This window comes from Atractosteus spatula, chromosome 10 (assembly GCF_055471065.1).
Source record: "Atractosteus spatula isolate fAtrSpa1 chromosome 10, fAtrSpa1.hap1, whole genome shotgun sequence".
NCBI classification, from domain to species: domain Eukaryota; kingdom Metazoa; phylum Chordata; class Actinopteri; order Semionotiformes; family Lepisosteidae; genus Atractosteus; species Atractosteus spatula.
The window spans coordinates 5,072,408-5,078,316 of record NC_142715.1 but is presented as its reverse complement, the minus strand read 5'-3'; the positions used below and the strand labels follow the sequence as shown (position 1 = coordinate 5,078,316).

The 5,909-nt window shown below is 54.6% G+C and overlaps 2 non-coding genes across 2 annotated transcripts; one reads left to right on the top strand and one right to left on the bottom strand.

Annotated features, from left to right (window-relative positions):
- Window positions 1–2,183: 2,183 nt before the first annotated feature.
- LOC148824519 (U1 spliceosomal RNA) lies at window positions 2,184–2,347 on the bottom strand. The gene has a single exon (XR_016093246.1). It is a non-coding gene; the product is annotated as a U1 spliceosomal RNA (small nuclear RNA).
- Window positions 2,348–4,190: 1,843 nt separating this feature from the next.
- LOC148824518 (5S ribosomal RNA) lies at window positions 4,191–4,309 on the top strand. The gene has a single exon (XR_016093059.1). It is a non-coding gene; the product is annotated as a 5S ribosomal RNA (ribosomal RNA).
- Window positions 4,310–5,909: the final 1,600 nt, after the last annotated feature.

The following is a 5,909-nucleotide window of genomic DNA, read 5'->3' as shown; positions in this document are numbered from 1 at the left end:
TTCCTGGGCCTTGGGGGAGGGGGTTCCGACTTCCTGTGCTGCCTCTTCCTGTTGCCCCTGGGCCTCGGGGGAGGGGTTTACCTCTTCCTGGGCTGCCTCCTCCTGTTGTCCGTGGGACTCGGGGGAGGGGGGTTCCGTTGTTACTTCCTGTCGTCCTTGGGCCTCGGGGGGGAGGGTTTCCATTTCCTGGGCTGCCTCCTCCGGTTGTTCCTGGGCCTCGAGGGAAGAAAGTTCCGTTTCCTCTAGGGCGAGGAAACGGTTTTCCCTTACCACTCTTTTTTTTGTCCTTCCGAAGGTGGGTCCACCCTGGGTCTCTTCTCCCGCTTTCGCTTTCCCTTTTTGCTGGGAGTTATCCAGGGCTCTTCCTCCGGTCGGCCATTTTGTCCTTCTTCCTGGCGGCCATCTTGTGGCACCGATGCGGCTGGGGGTGTGGCCTCGGCAGTTTCGGTCCTCAGCGGGGGAGGTGCGGGTTCTTTGTTCTCACCCCTCTCCCTTTGTCTGGAGACCGGTTTCTGCCTGCTGGCTTCCACCACCTGCGCAAACGAAGGTTTGCTTACCTTGCATTGGCGAAGGAGGTGTCCCTCGGCGCCGCATCCGTCGCACTTTTTGGCTGCCCGGCAGGTTTTTGCCAGGTGCCCGTCCTCATTGCAGTTGTGACATCTGACGATGTCACATGTGTTGGCTTTGTGGCCGGACTGTCTGCACTTGCTGCAAAAATCCGGCATCCTGGGGTAGTAAAGGTACCCCCTGTCGGCTCCGATGTTGAAGCGAGCCGGGGGGTGCTGGAAACCGTCGACGCCCTCTGGGTCCTCTTTCAGGAGGACTCGGTACTGGCGTTTGCCGTACCAGACGCCTTCGTCCCTGACCTCTGTTGGTTTTCCCACCACGGTTACATACCTCCCTAGGTACGCTGTTATCCGTTCTGTAGGTACATAGGGGTTGTATGTGCAAACCGTGATGGTCCTCTGGTTCGTCTTCCTCATAGGCTCCGGCCTGAAATCAGAGAAACCGTGGTGCTTACCTTTTTCCCTGATCAGTCTCGTTGCCTTTTCGTATGAGGCGTCCGTGGCCATGTAGGCTTCCATGTATCTCTCTGCCTTGTTGTCCTGGAGGCAGTAGAGATCTCCAGCCACCAACTGCAAGATCCCTCTCAGGAAAGTCATAAAGAAGGTCTTCGCAAGTCGGCATCGTCTCGGTCTTCTTGGTCCAGTGGAACCGGATCAGTGTCCTCTTGTCTGCCATCTCTGAGGGAGAAAAAAAAAGGGAAAAAAGGAGGGAAAGCGGGAGAGCAAAGGGAGCTAAAGAAGCGGCGAGGGAGCCCTGGCCTTTGTCCTTGGGGGCAGAGCCCAGAGAGGTGCAGGCGCAGGAGGAGAGAGAGAGAGGAGAGCGGAAAGTGCTTCCGGGTCTCGAGGAAGAAAGCAAGCACCGCGGGCAGGCCACGTGTACCTGCTCCCAGCCAAGAGGCCAAGGAGGCAGAGAGGAGAGAGCGAGAGAGAGAGGGAGCGGATAGCGCTTCCAAGTCTCGAGGAAGAAAGGAGGCACCGCGGGCAGGCCACGTATATCTACTCCCAGCCAAGAGGCCAAGGTGGCAAAGAGAGAGAGAGAGAGAGCGCGGATAGTGCTTCCGAGTCTCGAGGAAGAAAGCAAGCACCGCGGGCAGGCCACGTGTACCTACTCCCAGCCAAGAGGCCAAGGAGGCAGAGAGAGAGAGAGAGAGAGAGCGAGAGAGAGAGGGAGCGGATAGCGCTTCCGAGTCTCGAGGAAGAAAGCAGGCACCGCGGGCAGGCCACGTGTACCTACTCCCAGCCAAGAGGCCAAGGAGGCAGAGAGAGAGGGAGAGAGAGAGAGCGAGAGAGAGAGGGAGCGGATAGCGCTTCCGAGTCTCGAGGAAGAAAACAGGCACCGCGGGCAGGCCACGTATACCTACTCCCAGCCAAGAGACCAAGGAGGCGGAGCAAGAGAAAGGGGGAGGGGAGAAGAGAGGAGAGAGCAGAGAGAAAGAACGTTGCTGGCGGATCCCACCCTGCTCAGCTGCTGCTTGGCCTTAACCCCTTACGCTCAACCTAGAGCGATACCAGCTCAAGCACTCTTCAGGATCTTCGATCGCCTTCTAGACCTTTAGAAAGACAAGAACTGCGGGCATGCCACTTGAACTTGATCTTAGCCAAAAGGCCGGGAAGCGAGAGGAGAACGCACGAACGCAGTCCCCCACTACCAGAAATGATGCAGTCGAGAGTCCCACTTTTGGGAAATTCGCAGGGGTCAGCACAGCCAAAGTGCAATGGCCGAGCCTCGCCCTGGGTGAACCACCTTCTTGATCAAGGTATCACCCCTGCCAGGTAAGTATGAGCTGTACAAGCCCCTGCAAGCGGCCCGCACCCACAGCACAAATCGCGCAGCCTAGGCCAGCTCCTCGCCCCGCACACCACCGCCTCCTGCTGGGCCCACTCTTTCGCACACTCACACGCCACCCTAACACTCAAAAGTGTGGGCAAAACGAGAAAACGAGCGCGCCGTTTCCTACACATCTGCAGTCGCCATTGCGCATTCGCAGCATGTCCCGGGACGCAATTTGGCCTCATTTGCATAACACCAGACCGGCAGATCGCTACGCAAGCTCGCGTCGTGCGCCTGCCACACACCGAACAAACACCAGAGCCTTTTCAGCAATTTCCAAAAAACGGGCCTGCTCGCCTGCCCACAAGGCTCCGTCTCTTACCCGCTCTCCAGAGCCTGCTGCCTTCTGTGCTGTTCTCTCGGCACCGCTGCAGCGCACACAACTCCTGCAGCGCGGGGAGAAAGTTTCCACGCTCCGCCGCAGGGAAGGCTCGCTCCGTGCGCACACGTCCTTTCAATGCCAGTTCAACAAGTGCTCCGCATTAGCAGCGTCGGGGCTCCGGCGTGTCGCACCTCACCTCACCTCGCACAGCCCCCTCCTTGAATGTCTGGCGCTGGGCATGCCCCGCTCTCCTGCACCTTATCTTATCGCGTGTGACCACCGACAATGGCCACAACGCCTGGGAATGGCACCCGTAAAGTGTTCATTGGGGCACAGGAACAGCCCGTCTCGTCTCGGGGGCCGGCTTCAAAGACAATACAGCAAACACAGCGGGGCGGGGGAAGAAGACGACACGACACATGCAGGTACATTCAGCTCCAGCGGGAACGAGTCATTTGTCGGTCTTTTCAAGTGCTGGGAGCCGAGTAATCCTTCGCTTGTATCGTTTCTCCCCGGTGACTAGATCTCACCCTGCGACTCTCGACTGGGCTCACCCACGGCAGCCCAGCAGGTGTGAGCCTAGCCGGCACCCGGATGGGAGATTCCCCCCGGAAAAGCTCAGGTTGCTGCTGCTCCTGCAAGAGGTGTGACTGGGACCGGTAGGGAGCGCTCACCCTGCGCTCTGTGTGGCTTTCTTATGCCCCAGCATCCTGATGGCGACACTCTGCTGCACAAACAGGCGCCGTCCTTCAGGGGAGGCGTAAAACCGAGGTCCCGACCCTCCTTGGCCATTAAGAAATCCCAAGGCGTCTCTCAAAAAGAGACGCCGGGGGTGTCACTCTGGTGTTAGTGTTCCCCTTTACCAATCAGTCGGGGTCTCCTCCTAATCCCCGTCTCATATGTAACAATCAATGACGAGGCCCCCCTGTCCCGCGATATTGTACTTATCTCCTGGCCGCTGGCTGGCACCGTGAGATTTAGTACTTGCGCAAGAGACCGGGGGCAGAGCGCGAACGCGGTCCCCCGCCCCCACAAAGTGTGCGCTCCAGGTTCCCTCTCGGGGCTCTGCAACACAACGGAAAGGCAGCGAGAAGGAGCCTCTTGCTCTGACGCCGCAAGGCCACAAGAGGGCGGAGGCGCCGCGCGCCCGGCCGACGTGTTGGACTAGTGCGCTTCATGTGCTGAAATAAACACGCGGCAGCCCAGAAATGTTTTCAGAGTGCTGTGCACTGGAGGTTTTTGTCTTGTGAAGACTTGCCTTGTGCTCCTCCGTGCATTTTTTTTGTCCTCCTCCAGTGCGGGACAAGCCAACACAAGGGAGCACATTCGCCAACATAAAGGCACGCAACGCGATTTGGAAAGAGGCTCCTTTCCAAAGAGTTGCACACGAACGATTCTTCAGTCCCGCTCGGGGGGCACGGAGCCCCAGCCACACACAGCTTCAAGTAGCGAGTCAGGCGGTACCGCTTTCGCTTGCGGCCCCACCACCCTGAACGCGCCCGATCTCGTCTGATCTCGGAAGGTAAGCAGGGTCGGGCCTGGTTAGTACTTGGATGGGAGACTGCCTGGGAATACCAGGTGCTGCAAGCTCTTGCTCTCTCGGCCAGCAGGAGTTGCCGTTGGTGCCGTAGGCTTTGGGGGGAAAACCTGGAGGATGGAAAGGTGATCTATAGCCTCATCTCTACAGATGTTTTGTTGCTATGGCATGTGTGTGACCCATATACAAAAAAACCCGCTTGTAAAACGAATATCGAAGCTGCCTCTAAATCTGCAAATGAAGATGAGTCGATAAACCACTTGTTTTTCATATAACTATACATATATTCATTTATTACTGATTTCATTCACTGACCACGGATACAATAGAGGTACAGCCATTCACTGTTTGACATGTCTGCACTGGTACAGAACCTAGCAATCAGAAAACAGGTGAAACTGTCTTTAGAATTAGCATACAGTACCGAGGCCCCCATGACCAAATAAAGGCTAACCTTGATAATCAGCCTAAATGATGCAGACTACAGCAAAACGGCTGACTTTGAAAAGGGAATGAATGTCCGGAAGGAGTGTAACCTGCTTGAAATGCTTCTCCGGACCTCTAACTAAAAGAAACCGGGAACCGACAGTGGCATCGACTCCTTTCGAACTGGGATCCTATCGCAGCTCGTGGTGGCGTAACTCTTCCGTATGAGGAAGTCTGAGGAACAGTGAGCCTGTCTCTCAATAATAAAAATACAGTTTGTGATCTCCTATCCCAGCTTGAGGAACAGACCGTGAGACTGTCTCTCAATAATAATAATAATACAGTGTGAGATCTCCTGTCCCAGCCTGAGGAACAGACAGTAAACCTGTCTCTCAATAATAATAAACCAGTGTGTGATCTCCTGTCTTAGCCTGGGGAACACTGAGCCTGTCTCTCAATACTAATAATATAGTGTGTGATTTCCTGCCCCAGCTAGAGGAACAGACAGTGAGCCTGTCTCTCAAAGATATTAATAATACAGTGTGTGACCTCCTGTCCCAGCTTGGGGAACAATAAGCCAGACTCTCAGCAATTATGATACAGTGTGATCTACTGTCCCAGCCTGAGGAACAGTGAGTTTATCTGTCAATAATAATAATACAGTGTGATCCCCTGTCCCAGCATGAGGAAGAGTGAGCTTGTCTCTCAATAATAATAATACAGTATGATCTCCTGTCCCAGTCAGAGGAACAGTGAGCCTGTCTCTCAATAATAATAATACAGTGTGTGGATCTCCTGTCCCAGCCTGAGGAACAGACAGTGAGCCTGTCTCTCAATATTAATGATACAGTGTAATCTCCTGTCCCAGCCTGAGGAACAGTGAGCCTGTCTCTCAATAATAATAACCTAGTGTGGAATGTCCTGTCCCAGTGTGAGGAACAAACCGTGAGCATGTGTCTCAATAATAATAGAACAGTGCTTGATCTCCAGTCCCAGCCAGAGGAACAGTGAGCCAAACTCTCAATAATAATAATACAGTGTGATCTACTTTCCCAGCCTGAGGAACAGACAGCGAGCCTGTCTCTCAATAATAATAATAAAGTGTGTGACCTCCTGTCCCAGCTTGGGGAACAGTAAGCCAGACTCTCAACAATAATAATACAGTGTGATCTACTGTCCCAGCCTAAGGAACAGTGAGCTTGTCTCTCAATAATATTAATACAGTAT